Below are 16,016 nucleotides of genomic sequence, written 5' to 3' on the forward strand. Positions count from 1 at the left end.
CATTCCTGCCTCCAGCCTGGTTTAGGGGAAGGAAATGGTCAAGGGTGGGTTAAGGGCAGTTCCTGTCTGCCTGTGAAGAGCCTTCCAACACAGTTGCTTTCTGATGCCTGTCTCCTTCCCAGGCCTCCCAACATGTACTTGGGGCAATCGTGTATTTCTCCTGCCTGTTACTCCTTTGAAGTGAAAGTGAAGGTCGCTCAGTTGTGTCTGACTCTTTGTGACCCCATGGACTGTACAGTCCTTGGAATTCTCCAGGCTAGAATACTAGAGCGGGTAGCCTTTCCCTTCTCCAGGGATCTTCCCAACCCAGAGATTGAACCCAGGTCTCCCACATTGCGGGCAGATTATTTACCAGCTGAGCCACAAGGGAAGCCCAAGAATACTGGAGTGGGTAGCCTTTCCCTTCTCCAGGAGATCTTCCCAACCCAGGGATTGAACCCAGGTCTCCTGCATTGCAGGCAGATTCTTTACCAACTGAGCTATCAAGGAAGCCCTGATATTTCTTTCTTTCTTTTTTTTTTTTAGTTTTTTGTGGACATACATGCTTTTATTTTTTTTTAAACTTTACAATATTGTTTTGGTTTTGCCAAATATCGAAATGATATTTCTTTACTGATACCTTTTACTCCTTTACCAGCCACTTTTGTGCCTTTTGTGAGCAGTTCTCTTAGAGTTCAAGAGAAATAGATAGTCAGTGCTTAAACTGAAAGAGTCTGCACACATATGGGGTTGACCTCCTTCGTGAATGGGTTGGATTAACATGCCTTGTACTCATCCCTCTGTGTGTGCGTGTGTGTGTGTGCATGCGCACACACGCACATGTGTTTATTCACACATGCTCGCAGGCACCGTCCAGCCCGGGGTCATTGTGCTCAGAGCGTCACATGATAGCTCTTCTGTATGTGGGGGGTCTGCCAGCTCCCTCCGGTCCACCAGAACTGGGCCCCCTCCATGCCAGCCTCACCTCAGGACCAGTGCAGTCTTCTGGCAGACTGATCTGGTTCAGACATCAGGCCTGGCTCACAGCACCAGACTGAGAATTGTGCAAAGCGGAGGGGAGGTCACTGAAGGGTAAGGCAGACATGACCCCTGGCAGAGCACTGTACAGGGAAGGTAGGAAGGGAGGAGAGTACAGTCCTGGGGAAGGAGCTGGGCAAGGCAGGGGGAGTGCCCTGAGCTTCAGAAGGGAGAGCTTCCTGGGGAGATCCTAGTTCAGAGAGTGGGTGGGCACCCCAGTGTGTCCTGTTAGCAATAGAAGGTCCCTGTGGGGACTGTGCTTTTAGGACTGCGTCCCAGGGGCTTTCCCCAACATGCTTTAGGGGGAATGCAGGGTACAGGGGGATGTACACCTCCTCTACCACCCTGCTCTGCTATTTGACTCCCAGCTCTTCATGTCGTTCCTTTCCAAGAAAGTGCTGCCTCAGAAGGGTCTAGGAGCCTTTGCAGAGCTGAGGCACAAAAGGGCAGATGATGACCAGGACAACACCAGGATTCAGGTAGATTGACTTCACCTCATGGGACAGAAATGTGTATCTCCCATCTGTCACACTCTGCCCCCTTATATGCCAGGGCAACATCCCTCCTACCCTCCAGTTGGAGACTGACCTGCCATCCACTGTCATCACCCTGACCTGCCCCACAGGGACACTTTGATGCCCGGGAGAGACATGTGGAGCTGGGTGACTCGACTCTGGGCTGAGAACTCCTGAGTTCTGCCCTTGGAGCAGCTCCCTGGGGCAGTGGGCAGTAGCGGGTGTTTGCAGTTTCTAGGGCTTTTCGCCTGGCTTAGCCTTGTGGGGCAGGCAGGCATCACACATCAACTACTGCAGACCATTGCTCTCAGGTGGTCACTGCAGAGGGCGTTTAAGTGACAAGCTGTCTGAGAACAGGGAGACAGATCTCAGAGGCCAGTCTTTCAAGTTATAATTAAAACTCTGATTCAGCCCTGTGGCTCGGCAACGTGTGGGAAAAAAAAGTGGCTCCTGTTGGAGCTGAGGCCACCCAAGGGACAGGCTTCAGACAGGGTGCTGGCCTCCTGGAGGTCCTCAAGAGGAAGAATGCAGTGGGTCCCTCAGCCTCCCCAGAGAGCCCAATCACTAAGCTCAGAAAGAGGGTGGCTGAGGGACACTGGTGGCTCAGATTCCAGTGAGGAATCTGAGCCACCAGTGTCTTAGGGACAATAAGGAACAAGCTTAACATACACAATTTTCAAGAAATATTTTGTGAATGAGGAAGACATAAAAGGAAAATGACATTTTGCAAATGCCTTTTTTTTTTTTTTTAACAGTTCTACTTCAAGATTTTGAAGTGATTCTGAAGTCTGATGTAGAAAGATGTTTTTAGTCCTGATCCCTGAGCAGCAGGCCCTGTGCCACAGAGGCGGATATTTCCGGCCTCTTGATCAGAACAGCCAGTGCCAATCTGAGGTTCTCCGCTCCATGACCCAGTGACTTGGCCCATTCTGAGCCTCTGTCATCTTCTCTAGAACATGATTACTGGTTGTGGGGATGAGTGGCTTTCAGCTGTTAAGATTTTTTAAAATTTATGCTATTAAAGTATGGTTGATTTAACAGTGTGTATTAGTTTCTGATGTACAGCATAGTGATTCAGTTACACATGCCTGTGTGCTAAGTCACTTCAGTCGTGTCCAACTCTTTGCGACCCTGTGGACTGTGGCCCACCAGGCTCCTCTGTCCATGGGATTCTCCAGGCAAGAATACTGGAGTGGGTTGCCATGCCCTCCTCCAGGGGATCTTCCTGACCCAGACATTGAACCCACATCTTCTGTGGCTTCCTGAACTGTAGGCAGATTCTTTACCACTGAGTCACCTGGGAAGCACTCAGTTTTATATGTGTATATAGATATAGATATCCTTTTTTGGATTCTTTTCCATCATGATTTATTGCAGCGTATAGAGTATAATTCCCTGTGCGAAGATAAACTAAGATAAATAAGTCTTCGTTATTTATCCATCCCATATATAATAGTTCACATCTGCTAATCCCCAACTCCCAATCCTTCATTCTCTCCCTGCCCACCCTCCTCTCTCTGTGTCTGTGAGTCTGTTTTTTAGGTGAGTGCATTTGTGTCATATTTTAGATTTCACATGTAAGTGATATCATGTGGTATTATCTTTCTCTGTCCAGTTTTCACTTACTTTGATAATCTGTAGGTCCATTCATGTTGCTACAAATGGCATTATTTCATTCCGTTTTAGGGCTGAGTGATATTCCATTATATATATGTACTGCATCTGCTTTACCATTCACTTTTCAAAGGACATTCAGGTTGCTTCCATGTTTTCTGGCTATTGTAAATAGTGTTACTATGAACATTGGTGTGCATGTATATTTTCTAGTTACGGTTTTCTCTGGATATTTACCTAGGAACAACAAAAATCGTAACTCTACTTTTACTTTTCTGAGGAACCACCATGCTGTTCTCCATGGTGGCTGCACTGACTTACATTTCCACCAACAGTATAGGAGGGTTCCCTTTTTCCACACCCTCTCTGTCCTGTTAGTATTTTCAATTGCCCTGGCATGCCCTGCTCAAGTAAAGTCTTATCCGCAAAAGTCACAGGACACAGGCCCATCCATGAATCCTCCCCTCCCTCAGCCAAAAGGGTGCCCAAAGGCCTGGGGGGTTTCGGGGGCTCCCTCTCACTCTGGGATGGTGCAGAACCTGACAACCCAGCTGTCTTTGCACTGACTCCTAGGAGGGATTCAACTCATGCCTGAAAGATTTAGACCTTAAATAGTCCATATATAATTGTTTTGTATGAAATCAATGGTAACTGCCTTCCAAAGACCACATTACAAAGAAGAAATAACTATGACTTCATTTCTTTCTTTTTCCTATCAAATAACTCAATTCATTAACAAAAAGATGTAGGATGTTAATATACCCCCAGCCTAGTTATTCCTACAGGTCATATGTGGTGCAGCTAGATGGAATTTTCATAACATCAGATTTACTTCGTAGTTACTTCTGTTGTGAATATTGGCATAACTGAGTATAATGTGAGATTAAAATATTATGCTTTTTTGTAATTTCATGTAAAAGCTATCGATAAATAGAAGATAACTACACTGTTGGAACATGGAGGTTACATGACACTAAAGTAGCATTACTTTAATATGATACGTAGACACACATTATGTTTATTCCAAATCGATGCTGTTTGGCTGATTGTTTCAGGTAAACACTGTATATATATAGATAGATAGACTGATATATATATATGTATATGTACTTTATATAGTATATGTATATAATCATATTTATTATCATTGGTATATGTAATATATTATTTTATTCTAGCTTTACATATTTGTATAAAGAATCATCAGTCACACAACATAAGTTTAGGATTTAAAAGTATCCTGATTTCTCTTGACTTTTAGTTGCAAACTGAAATTAATCCATAGTGAACCTCATATTCCTGTGCACACACACACATATGCAACACAATTTTTCCATAGAACAGTTTAGCACTCACAAAGTAAATGATGTTTAGCCTAATTTGTTTGGGTTTTTTTTAAGAGCTTTAAGATGTTACTGTTGTTCCAGAAATGCCATCTTATGTACTTTGAGAAGAACGTCTGTGTATCCATGGTGACGGCCCCTGTGCATTCCCGGCTGGCAGCCCTCAGGCCCAGGAGCCGTCCTGACGGGCCCTCCGAGTGCTGAGCTCCCAGCAGGGCTGGGTTCTGGGCAGTCTCGTTTTCTGTGGCAGCCCAGGGCTGGTGGGGGCAGAGGATCAGTGCCTTGTCCTGTGGGCCCGGCCAGAGGCGAGAGGAGAGCACCTGTCTGTGCCAAGGGCGTGGCTTGTCCTCACACCTGGGCCCCGTCCTCTGGAGCTCCACCTGGCAGCCCTGCCCGGGCTCCGTCCTGCTTGTGCTCCAGGTGGGAGGGGTTTCAGCCCTTGTTCACTGGGAGAGCTAATTGCAGTGTGGGGTTTCTGGCCGTATCTGCTTTCCGGAACCATTTGTGGAAACCTGATTCCGTTCTTTTCAACAATGCGGCTGCTGGATAATGCCGTACATTAGGCTCTGTGTATGCGTGTTTCCTTTCGGTGGTGATTGCTTCCTGGTCTGTTGGTCTCTGGCTCATCATTCAGAGACCTGAGAGTGTGTGTGCAGCATCTGTGGAGGGGGCCCAAGGATGTCTACGCACATGAGTAGAGCCTTCAAATGACTGTACCACGGGTGGAGTCATCTGTGGACGCCCGTGGCTCCTGACACTAGGACTCAGGCAAGTGCTCAGCCAGCCACTTGTTGGGAATCTTAGATGAGTGAAAAAAACAAAAACTCCAATCCTGGTTTTTCTGTGCTGTGAACCAGGTATGACATTCCCTTCACAGCTTCTTTCTCGGAAGGACAGGAGGAACTTGAACTTCTAACAGCAGGAGGCTTCTGGGGTCCTGTGGACGGGGAAGCAGGACTCAGCCCTGGACGTGGCTCTGTGCAGCCACAATGGGGAACCTTGGAAGTCTGCCACCAGGGGTGACAGGAGCCTAGCCACGGGGGCTACGGGGCCAGCTGGCTGCTCTGCCCCTGCTGGTTCCATCACTGTGACCCTAGAAACACTAAGGTCGTGGCCCCACAGAATCCTGGGGACACCCAGCCTCGGGAAGACAGTGAACATAAGGCCCAGCATCCCTCCTCTGCCTCCATCACGGGGCAGGTTGGGGTGCCCTGGGCCACCATGACCCTGGCCACAGGCTCTGGCCATTCCTCGGGTGGATCAAAGTGTCCTTGTCTGACTGAGCCTTCAGTACTCTGGTGTGGGGCCCTGGGGCTTTTGTCTCAACAGTGTGCTGAGCTATAGCATGGGCCCTGATTATTTCCAGACCCCATGTGTTCATGCCTTCGGCATGTCCAGCACTTCCCTTCCACACTCAGATGCTAAGGCCCAGCTGAACAAAGGTGGAGCTTCTTCAGGGAACACTGGTCTGCCGGTCTCTCCAGCCAGCCTCGCATCCAGCCTCTGTGAAGGGGTACACCCCCTACCAGGGGTGCAGGACACTGGAAAAATATGCAGGTATCTGCCCACCTGCTGAGGACAGTGACCACGGGCACATCAGGATGGGACAGACATAGCCATCGTGGGAAGGTTTCCTTGAGGCAGTGACTATGACTTTCAAGTCTGAGGGATGAGTAGGTGCAAAAGAGGTGAAGAGGGGAGAAAAGAACATTCTGGCAGCAGGAGTGGCCTGTGCGGAGGCCCTTCAGCTGGAGTGGAGAGTGTAGGAGGTGCTGGGCAGCACAGGGCAGTGCTAGGTGTTCATGGTAGGAGTCGACCAGTGGGAAACATTGATGGGTTTTCGAGTGCTGACAAAGAGCAAGGTTTCTTTTGTGTCTTGAGAAGGGACCTCTTTCTGGGCTTGGAAGGCTACCTGGCTTTGGTAAGGTTAAGGTGGACCTAGCTCCAGGTGGGAAGCACTGCTTGGCACAGAGATGGAGTCAGGTTCTGTTTCTTCCTCCTCCCGCTTCCACATCTGTCTCCACCCCTCAGATCCTCCCAGCCCTTCCAGAAGTCTCCCAAGATTTTGGCTGGTATGTCTCTGGGTCTGCGTCTTCTGAACACACAAACATGGCGTGTGCCCCAGTGAGCATGTGTCCCTGGAGGGGAGGCCTGCACGCAGCTGACTCGCCCAAGCCTGTTACCTGCCGAGCACATGGTAGACATGTAGTGGGACCAACAGTGGATGATGGATAGAGGTTCTGTGGAAGCAGGGAGGAGAGTGGATCTGTCAGACCTGCGTTTGAGTCATCTTCCTAACTCTTCCTGTCAGTTTCTCCTTGGGCAAATTACTTAATGATTCTTAGTGTTCTTTAATCTGTAAAACAAGGAGCAAGCATCTACCTCTGGGTGTTGAGAGCCTTACATGAGGAGGAGTGTGGCAGTTTGTCATCAAGTGTCCTTCCACTTCGGAGAAGGCAATGGCACCCCACTCCAGTACTCTTGCCTAGAAAATCCCATGGACGGAGGAGCCTGGTAGGCAGCAGTCCATGGGGTCGCACAGAGTCGGACACCACTGAGCGACTTCACTTTCACGTTTCACTTTCATGCATTGGAGAAGGAAACGGCAACCCACTCCAGTGTTCTTGCCTGTAGAATCCCAGGGACAGGGAAGCCTGTTGGGCTGCCATCTATGGGGTCGCACAGAGTCGGACACGACTGAAGTGACTTAGCAGTAGCAGCAGCAGCAGTCCTTCCACTTGAGTGCAAACCAGTGTTGTTACTGTGCTGGGCAGACCCTGCAAGTCCCGGGGGCAACAGAAGGTCCCTGCCCCCAATACTTGGCACTGCCTAGAGGCCATGTTGCTGGGGTCTGCTGCCCGCCCTCACGGGGGGTTGCCGTGTGCACATTCAGGCTGAGTGCTCAGGGCACTCTGTGCCTTGTGTCATTAAGAAGCATCCAGCCGCAAAAGGGATGTATATTCCTAGATTATATGACAGAGTTCTCCCTGAGTCACAGCCTTCTGCTGACTACTCGCTCCTGCAGCTTCTAAAGTGATAAATACCCTTCTGGCTTCTGTGTCTGAGGTGTGGTTTCTAGGATTAGACTGTAACATGGGGGCCGGTTGGAAAGCTTGGGTTGCAGATGAGGAGACCATGTCCTCAAACCTCTGGCCTCCTCAGCCTGTGACCCCCCCACCCCAGCTGAAAGGAGGCCCTGCATCCTGAGTCAACTGGCAGGAAGGCTTTGGGAGAAGCTAGATGTGAGCCGGCAGGACCTGGCCCCTGGCCCCTGGCCCCGAGCCACTACTCAGGAGCCGAGAGAAGGAGCATCTTGCTTCTGTTTCTGATTATGTTCTCTCATCTGCAAGTTGAGAAGAAAAATAGAGCTCTGGGACTGGAAAAAAAAACTGCCTCTAGATAAAAAGAGGCAGTTTCTGCAAATCCCCGACGTGGGCCCTGGTTCGTCACCGGGCAGCTGGAGGCCAAATCAGCTCAGTCGTCATCATCACACATCCCCTCAGTGAGTTCTGACCCCCTCGCCTCCTGAGCCCGACACTGCCCCAGACATGCCACCTTTTCCATCTCGTTGGAGCAACCCCTGATTTTGTGGCTATCCCAGCTCCGCTTGCATCCCTTGTTGCCCCATGGTCTTTTAGGGACACTTGTCAGATGGTTTTTCTCCTCTGCTTGGCAGTTTCTCATCATGCTCACAAGGAAGCCTGTGCCCCCACCACCATGTGACCTCAAGCCCACTCAACCTGGCCCTCTCCTCCTGCCCAGGCTCCCCTCTGTGCTTGTTCTCTTGGCTGGGTCCCCTCTGGCAACTCCGGCCTTCTCTCTGTTCTAGGACTTAACCCCAGACTCACTCTTGCCTTAAGACTTTTGCACTTTATTTTCTCTCTGCTCAAAAAGCTTTCTCCAGTTGGTTTTGTGACCCTGTCCTGGCCACACACCCCTCAGCTCCCTGTCTCTTCCTTGAGGGCCTCTGCGGCCACCTCATCTCCACCCACCCACTGCGGGTCTGTGTACCCAGCAGCCCTGCCTCTGTGCACCTCTGCTGGCCAGACCGCTCTTTCCCTCGGACCTTTCACAGAGGTGAGACTGTGACTCCTGCAGGTGAGGACCAGGCTTCTTGTTGTTGCTGCTGCTGCTGTTAAGTCACTTCAGTCATGTCCAACTCTGTGCGACCCCATAGACGGCAGCCCACCAGGCTCCCCCATCCCTGGGATTCTCCAGGCAAGAATACTGGAGTGGGTTGCCATTTCCTTCTCCAATGCATGAAAGTGAAACGTGAAAGTGAAGTCGCTCAGTCGTGTCCGACTCTTAGCAATCCCATGGACTGCAGCCTACCAGGCTCCTCCACCTATGGAATTTTCCAGGCAAGAACACTGGAGTGGGTTGCCATTGCCTTCTCCAGCTTCTCTCTACCTGCTCTCAAAGCCATGGGTTTCCTAAATGCAGGGCTTTCCTCTGTGTGTGGCATTCTCACGGTCTCCCAGGAGCTTCATGGGCAGGGGAGCCAGAACATAAAGGCTGACTCTTGTGTTTTCTGACCCGGGAGTAACTGGTCATCTTCTTGGGATGCAGTGTCTTGCTGTCTACTTTGGGACTTCTGGGGCTGTATATAGTGGGTTTACTCTTGGCCATCTCCTGGGAGATTTGGTCCTTCCTCTTGACTGGTGCAGTGAGCAGAAGAAAAATCACATCTCAGGCCGAGTAACATTGACCTCTCTCTTCTGCCTGCCTGGCCAACACTAGAAGCTGCCTGACTTATTTTAGGTGTATGCTTCCTCACTACCCACCTATGAGCATGGGAACCTGCTCTGATTTGTCCATAGCCACAAATCGGGCAGCTGGGACAGCAAGCACAGCCCACATCAGGCACCACTTAGCAAATGCTTATTGAATGGAAGAGTGAACTGTGCACACAACAGCACGCAGCTCATAGGAACCACCTTTATATCAATGACCTCCCTCATCTCAGTTTCCAGGAAGGTTAAATTTACTATGGAGTGAATTGTGGCCCCACCCAAACTTCATCTGTTGAAGCCCTACCCTCAGTGGGACTGTATTTGGAGATGGGGTCTTTAAGGAGGCAGTTAAGGTTAAAAGAGGTCATGAGGGTGGGCCCCGATCCTTATAAGAAGGAGAGAGACTCCAGGTATGTGTGTGCACAGAGGAAGACCATGTGACGACATAGGGAGACGGGAGCCACAGGCAAGTCAAGGAGAGAGGCCTCAGGAGACATCAGACCCCTGGCACCTTGAGTAAATAAATACCTGCTATTTACCCTCCCTTCCCCACCCCCCGCCCCCACCCTGCCACGCCCAGTGTTTTCTGATGGTAGTGCTAGCAGACTAGGGTAATGTCCAGTAACAGATGTGCTGGGCAGAAATAGTCCAGCACTAGAGACTCAGAACACACACAGACTGTTCCTTGGAACAGTGGCAGTAGGAGCAAATTCTGTTTTTATTTATTTCAGTTATTCAATTAAAATTAAAAAAAAATTTTGTTGGAGTAGCTGATTCATAGTGTGGTACTAGTTTCAGATGTTCAGCAAAGTGAATCAGTTATACATACACATAGATCTCGTTTTTAGATTCTTTCCTATATATGCCATTGCAGAATATTGAGTAGAGTTCCCTGTGCTCTACAGTAGGTTCTTATTAGTTACCTATTTTATATGTAGTAATGTGTATAAGTCAATCCTAATCTCCCAATTTATCCCCCCCGCCCTTATCCCCTGGTAACCAGGTAAAGTTTGTTTTCTACATCTGTGACTCTATTTGTGTTTTGTAAGTAAGTTCACTTGTACCCGTTTTTAGATTCCACATGTAAGCAATATCATATGATATTTGTTTTTCTGTGTCTGACTTCACTTAGAATAGCAATCTCTGGGTCCATCCACGTTGCTTCCTGTGGCATGGTTTTGTCCTTTTTATGGCTGAGAGTAGTATTCCATGGTGTATGTGTATCACATCTTCTTCATCCTTTCCTCTGTTGATGGATGTTTGGGTTGTTTCCATGTCCTGGTTGTTGTAACAGTGCTGTAGTGAACACCGAAGTGCATGTATCGTTTTGAATTATGGTTTTTTCAGGCATATACCTAGGAGTAGGATTGCTGGGTATATATTGTAGGTCTATGTTTAGTTTTTTAAGGAACCTCCATGCTTTCCTCCATGGTGGTTGTGCCAGTTTACATTCCCACCAACAGTGTAGGAGAATTCCCTTTTCTGTATACCCTCTCCAGCATTTACTGTTTGTAGAATTTTTGATGGTCATTCTGACCAGTATGGGTGGTACCTCATTGTATTGATCATTTTGATTTGCATTTGTCTAATAATTAGTGATGTTGAGCATCTTTTCATGTGCCCTTTGGTCATCTGTATATCTTCTTTGGAGAAATATTTGTTTAGGTCTCCCACACATTTTTTGATTGTTTTTTTTTATTTTTTTTTATTTTGAGCTGTGTGAGCTGCTTTAATATTTTGGAGAGTAATCCCTTGTTGGTTGCTTCATTTGCAAATATTTTCTCCCATTCTAAGGGTTGTCTTTTTGTTTTGCTTGTAGTTTCCTTTGCTGTGCAAAGTCTTTTAACTTTTATTAAGTCCCATTTGTTTATTTTTTGTTTTATTTTCATTACTGTAGGAAGTGTATCAAAAAAAGATCTTGCTGTCTTGCTAGAATTTATGTCAGGAGTGTTCTGCCTATTTCCTCTGTGAGTTTTATAGTGTCCAGCCTTCCATTTAGATCTTTAATCCGTTTTGAATTTATTTTTGTGTGTGGTGTTGGGGAGTGCTGGAATTTCATTTTTTTACAGGTAGCTATCCAGTTTTCCCAGTACCACTTATTAAACAGACTGTCTTTTCTCCTCTGTATATTCTTGCCTCCTCCATTATAAATTAGGTGACCATAGGTGCATGGGTTTATCTCCGCACTTTCTATCTGGATCATTGATCTATATGCTTTTGTGCCAGTACCACACTGTTTTGATTGCTGCAGCTCTGTGGTATGCAAGTTTCTGTTTTTCAAAGAGTATTTTAACTTAGGAAGTATGAATCTGTGATTGGGATAGAGTGTGGGTCCTGATGTAGGTAACTCCCTTTGGAGGACCAATAATGTGATTTACAGAAGGAACCTCAGGGATAGTGCTGTTTGTGCGTCATGGAGGGGGCTGGGCTGTCCATGGAGAAGATCAGGGCAAGGTCCCGGTGGTCTCTCAAGCCTGTCCGCTGACTGATAGGGGGACAAAGAGGCAGCAGGACAAAGAGAGCAAAGCCAGCAGAAGGGGAGGGAGCCCAGCAAGGTTTCAGGTTCCTGGGTGAAGAAGGCCTCCCTGGGGGTAACATGGAATGAAAAACCAGGATTATCAGACTCAGGTCCTTGGAGGTGGCTCTCGAGACTGGCTTTGACCAGAAACAGCCCAGAAATGCCTTGAGCCCAAGGAGCATGATGCTGATAGGTTCATTCTCCTGAGAAAAGAGGAAAAGCGAACCCAGCTGGGCATCACGGCAGCAAGGCTCTCCTTCCAGCATTGCCTGGGACTCGCCATGTGCCATCAGGGCTCAGAACCCCACTGTAAGGAGAACCCCACTGTAAGGAAATGAGTGGGTTGGGTAACCTAACTCAGGCTGTGGGTTCATGGAGCTGTTTCCTCAAGTGATATCTGATGTCCAAGAACAGCAAATGCAAACTTTAAAACTCGTTGAAGAGTGGACCTGACTTACATACCCTTAGTTATGGGTCCTTGGGGAATTCAGTGAGAAGATACATCTCATGGTATATCCATGTAGTGATCCTGGCTTTAAGAATTTTGACATTACAGGTTAGGATTGTCCAAAATTAGACCCTTTACAGAGGAGCACTATTTATAATTTGCTCTTCCAGGGAAACTGAGCTGTGTGGTTTTCCTGTTTATAAAGAAGATGATATCATTTAAAATAATGAAATTTCAGCTAAAAACTTAGAGGTTTTATTACTAATAAGGTAATATATTAGGTTAAATATGTATGGCAGTGCCACCCCCCTCTCCAGGCTGCTTCATGCTCACCAGATGGTAGGCACCTTTGAAGATGCAGTATTTCTAGTGAGTGAGCTGTCGAAATAGTTCATTGATTCTAAAATGCACGTCTCCCTCATATTCTATCACCCCTGAAGTTGCTGGGAGTCGTGCCCCTGTCTAGGTCCAGGGCTGGTCATGACTGGTTGTCACGGCCCAGGCTTGGGCACACCTGGTCATGGTAGTTTGTGGTATCACTGCTTTGTGTGTGCTGAGTTTTATCTGCTGGCTAAAACATATTCAGAGGGATCACACCTGACCCTGCACTGAAGAGAGATGGTGCTGTGTGTGCAGAAGGAGGCAGAGCAGTGGCACTTGGATTTCACCTTAATGGAACAAGTAATTGTCTTTAAGACATGACTGTGAATCAACACTTCCTTGCCCACCACAATCAAGTGCTTTCTGTATCCTAAAGAAGGAAGCTCTAGAAAGGTAGATGAATTTATCGTTCTTTTTTATTGCTGAGATACATATAAAAAGATGATTCAGCCTGCCATAAACAACAAAACACCCCACCCCCCAGCTTGCAGAAGGGAGTCTGCAGCTTGGAATAATGTCCCAAAGGCAACTGACCGCAGCTTCTCTCCTGAGGCATCATTGATTAAGAATTCCAGGAAGTCTTAAGTTTCTTTTTATGTTTGTGCAAGAGTAATATTGGAAAGAAACTTCTGTCTAATATAAATGTAACATAAAAACTAGGAGTACTAGAAAAATGTGGAGTCCTAGTTGACCTAGAAGCTTACTTTCATTCTTAATTTCTTTAACATTATATTTAACAACTATGGCGATAACTGTGGTTGATTTATGCGTCAGCCTGGCTAGGTCATAGTATCCGGATTTTGGTCAAACACACATGAGTGCTGCTCTGGAGGTGTTTTAAAAATATGATTGATGTATAAATGAGTAGACCTTGAGTAAAGCAGATGACCCTTCATGATGTGAATGGGCCTCATCCAATCAGATGAAGCCTCAGTAGAACAAACTTAAGTCAGCCTGGGAAGAAGGAATTCTGCTTCCAGATGGCCTTCCACCTCAAGCTGCAGCATCAGCCCTTCCCTGGGTCACCAGCCAGCCAGCCCACCCTGTGGGTTTTGGACTTGCCAACCCCCATAATCATGGGAGCCAATTCCTTCAGTCAACCTGTCGTAATTGGTAGGTAGGTAGGCACATAGAGAGAGAGAAAAGAGACATATAGATAGAAACCTACCGACACATACCCCCTACTGGTTCTGTTTCTGTGGAGAAGCCTGACTAATTCAGAGACTCAGGTGTAGTAAACATGGCCGTGGTTCTCTTACCAAACCAAACCTGGGTCTGCTAGCCTTCGTGCAAGAAAAACCAATCTCCTGACACTGGGTTGTGGTACAGGAAAGTGCAGCTTTTATTGCAGGAGCCAAGCAAGGAATTCAGGCAGCTAGTGCTCAAAAGAGCTGAACTCCCCAGTGACTTTCAGGGAAAGGTTTTTAAAGACAGAATTGAGAAAGGGGGATCGTGGGGTGTGTCCTCAGTTCATGGATGTGATTCTGATTGGCTGATTATGAAGTGATTGAGAGTAAACATCGCCAACCTTTTGGTTCCAGCTGGTCTGGGGTCTATGGACTTGTGGGAAGCATGCAGTTAAATTCTTCTACCTGGTGTGGTTTTCAGTGGACAAAACAGTAGACAAAACAGCTCAAAAGATGTGGCTCAGAATATTATCTGTAGCCCTTGAGGAGGAACTAAAGGTCCTTGACTTTGTTTAATGGCTAAACTATTACCATTTGCTTGACTCTTTTCCTTTCTTTCTGCATTTTTTGCACTGCTCTGATTAATTTTACTCTTTGGGAAACCTAAGAAAACCAGGGAAGACCTAGGAAGCTACAGTTTTTCTACAGACAAGAGGCAGATGGAGGACATGAGGGTGGAGCATGTCTGTTCCGCAAAGGCCCCACAGGATCCTACTCGGTTACAATTCCTGCTCTGAATCTTGTTGCATTTTGTGCAAGCTCTTCAAGCCTCATCTTAGCCTTCAATGAAATGTGAATGATGCCCCCTTCTCACTGGCTTATCACTGGTTTCAGGAACAAGGCTGTTAAATTTACCAAGGTAGCAAGCTTTAAGAGAAGAGCTCGCAGCTCCATGCAGGGGAGGTCACTTAGCACCACCACTGCATTCAGCATCATGTGCCCTGGGAGGCTTACCTATGAGTGCAGAGAGGTCAGAGTGTTCCCTGTGGCTCCCAGCTGTTGTCCCAGCCCTGCTGCTGCTGCTAAGTTGCTTCAGTCATGTCCGACTCTATGTGACCCCATAGACGGCAGCCCACCAGGCTCCCCCGTCCCTGGGATTCTCCAGGCAAGAACACTGGAGTGGGTTGCCATTTCCTTCTCCAGTGCATGAAAGTGAAAAGTGAAAGTGAAGTCGCTCAGTGGTATCCGACTCTTAGCGACCCCATGGATTGCAGCCCACCAGGTTCCTCCATCCATGGGATTTTCTAGGCAAGAGTACTAGGGCTCTATAAAGGCAGATGAGGAAGCACTCTCTGGGACCTGCCTGGGAGGACATAGGAAATTCACAGGACCATCAGCCCCCTGTTGTCCCCTCAAAGAAAAATGGAACTGGAGGAATCAACCTACCTGACTTCAGGCTCTACTACAAAGCCACAGTTATCAAGACAGTATGGTACTGGCACAAAGACAGAAATATAGATCAATGGAACAAAATAGAAAGCCCAGAGATAAATCCACGCACATATGGACACCTTATCTTTGACAAAGGAGGCAAGAATATACAATGGATTAAAGACAATCTCTTTAACAAGTGGTGCTGGGAAATCTGGTCAACCACTTGTAAAAGAATGAAACTAGAACACTTTCTAACACCATATACAAAAATAAACTCAAAATGGATTAAAGATCTCAACGTAAGACCAGAAACTATAAAACTCCTAGAGGAGAACATAGGTAAAACACTCTCTGACATACATCACAGCAGGATCCTCTATGACCCACCTCCCAGAATATTGGAAATAAAAGCAAAAATAAACAAATGGGACTTAATTAAACTTAAAAGCTTCTGCACATCAAAGGAAACTATTAGCAAGGTGAAAAGACAGCCTTCAGAATGGGAGAAAATAATAGCAAATGAAGCAACCGACAAACAACTAATCTCAAAAATATACAAGCAACTCCTCCAGCTCAACTCCAGAAAAATAAATGACCCAATCAAAAAATGGGCTAAAGATCTAAATAGACATTTCTCCAAAGAAGACATACAGAGGGCTAACAAACACATGAAAAGATGCTCAACATCACTCATTATCAGAGAAATGCAAATCAAAACCACTATGAGATACCATTTCACACCAGTCAGAATGGCTGCGATCCAAAAGTCTACAAATAATAAATGCTGGAGAGGGTGTGGAGAAAAGGGAACCCTCTTACACTGTTGGTGGGAATGCAAACTAGTACAGCCACTATGGAGAACAGTGTGGAGATTCCTTAAAAAACT

The 16,016-nt window shown here is 47.1% G+C and overlaps 1 protein-coding gene across 2 annotated transcripts in view; it reads left to right on the forward strand.

The window, feature by feature from the left end:
* OTUD7A (OTU deubiquitinase 7A) overlaps positions 1 to 16,016 on the forward strand; it is a 403,690-nt gene that overhangs the window by 70,810 nt on the left and 316,864 nt on the right. The gene's annotated exons all lie outside the window — the stretch shown is intronic.

Source organism: Bos indicus x Bos taurus, chromosome 21 (genome assembly GCF_003369695.1).
Source record: "Bos indicus x Bos taurus breed Angus x Brahman F1 hybrid chromosome 21, Bos_hybrid_MaternalHap_v2.0, whole genome shotgun sequence".
In the NCBI taxonomy this organism is placed as follows: Eukaryota; Metazoa; Chordata; class Mammalia; order Artiodactyla; family Bovidae; genus Bos; species Bos indicus x Bos taurus.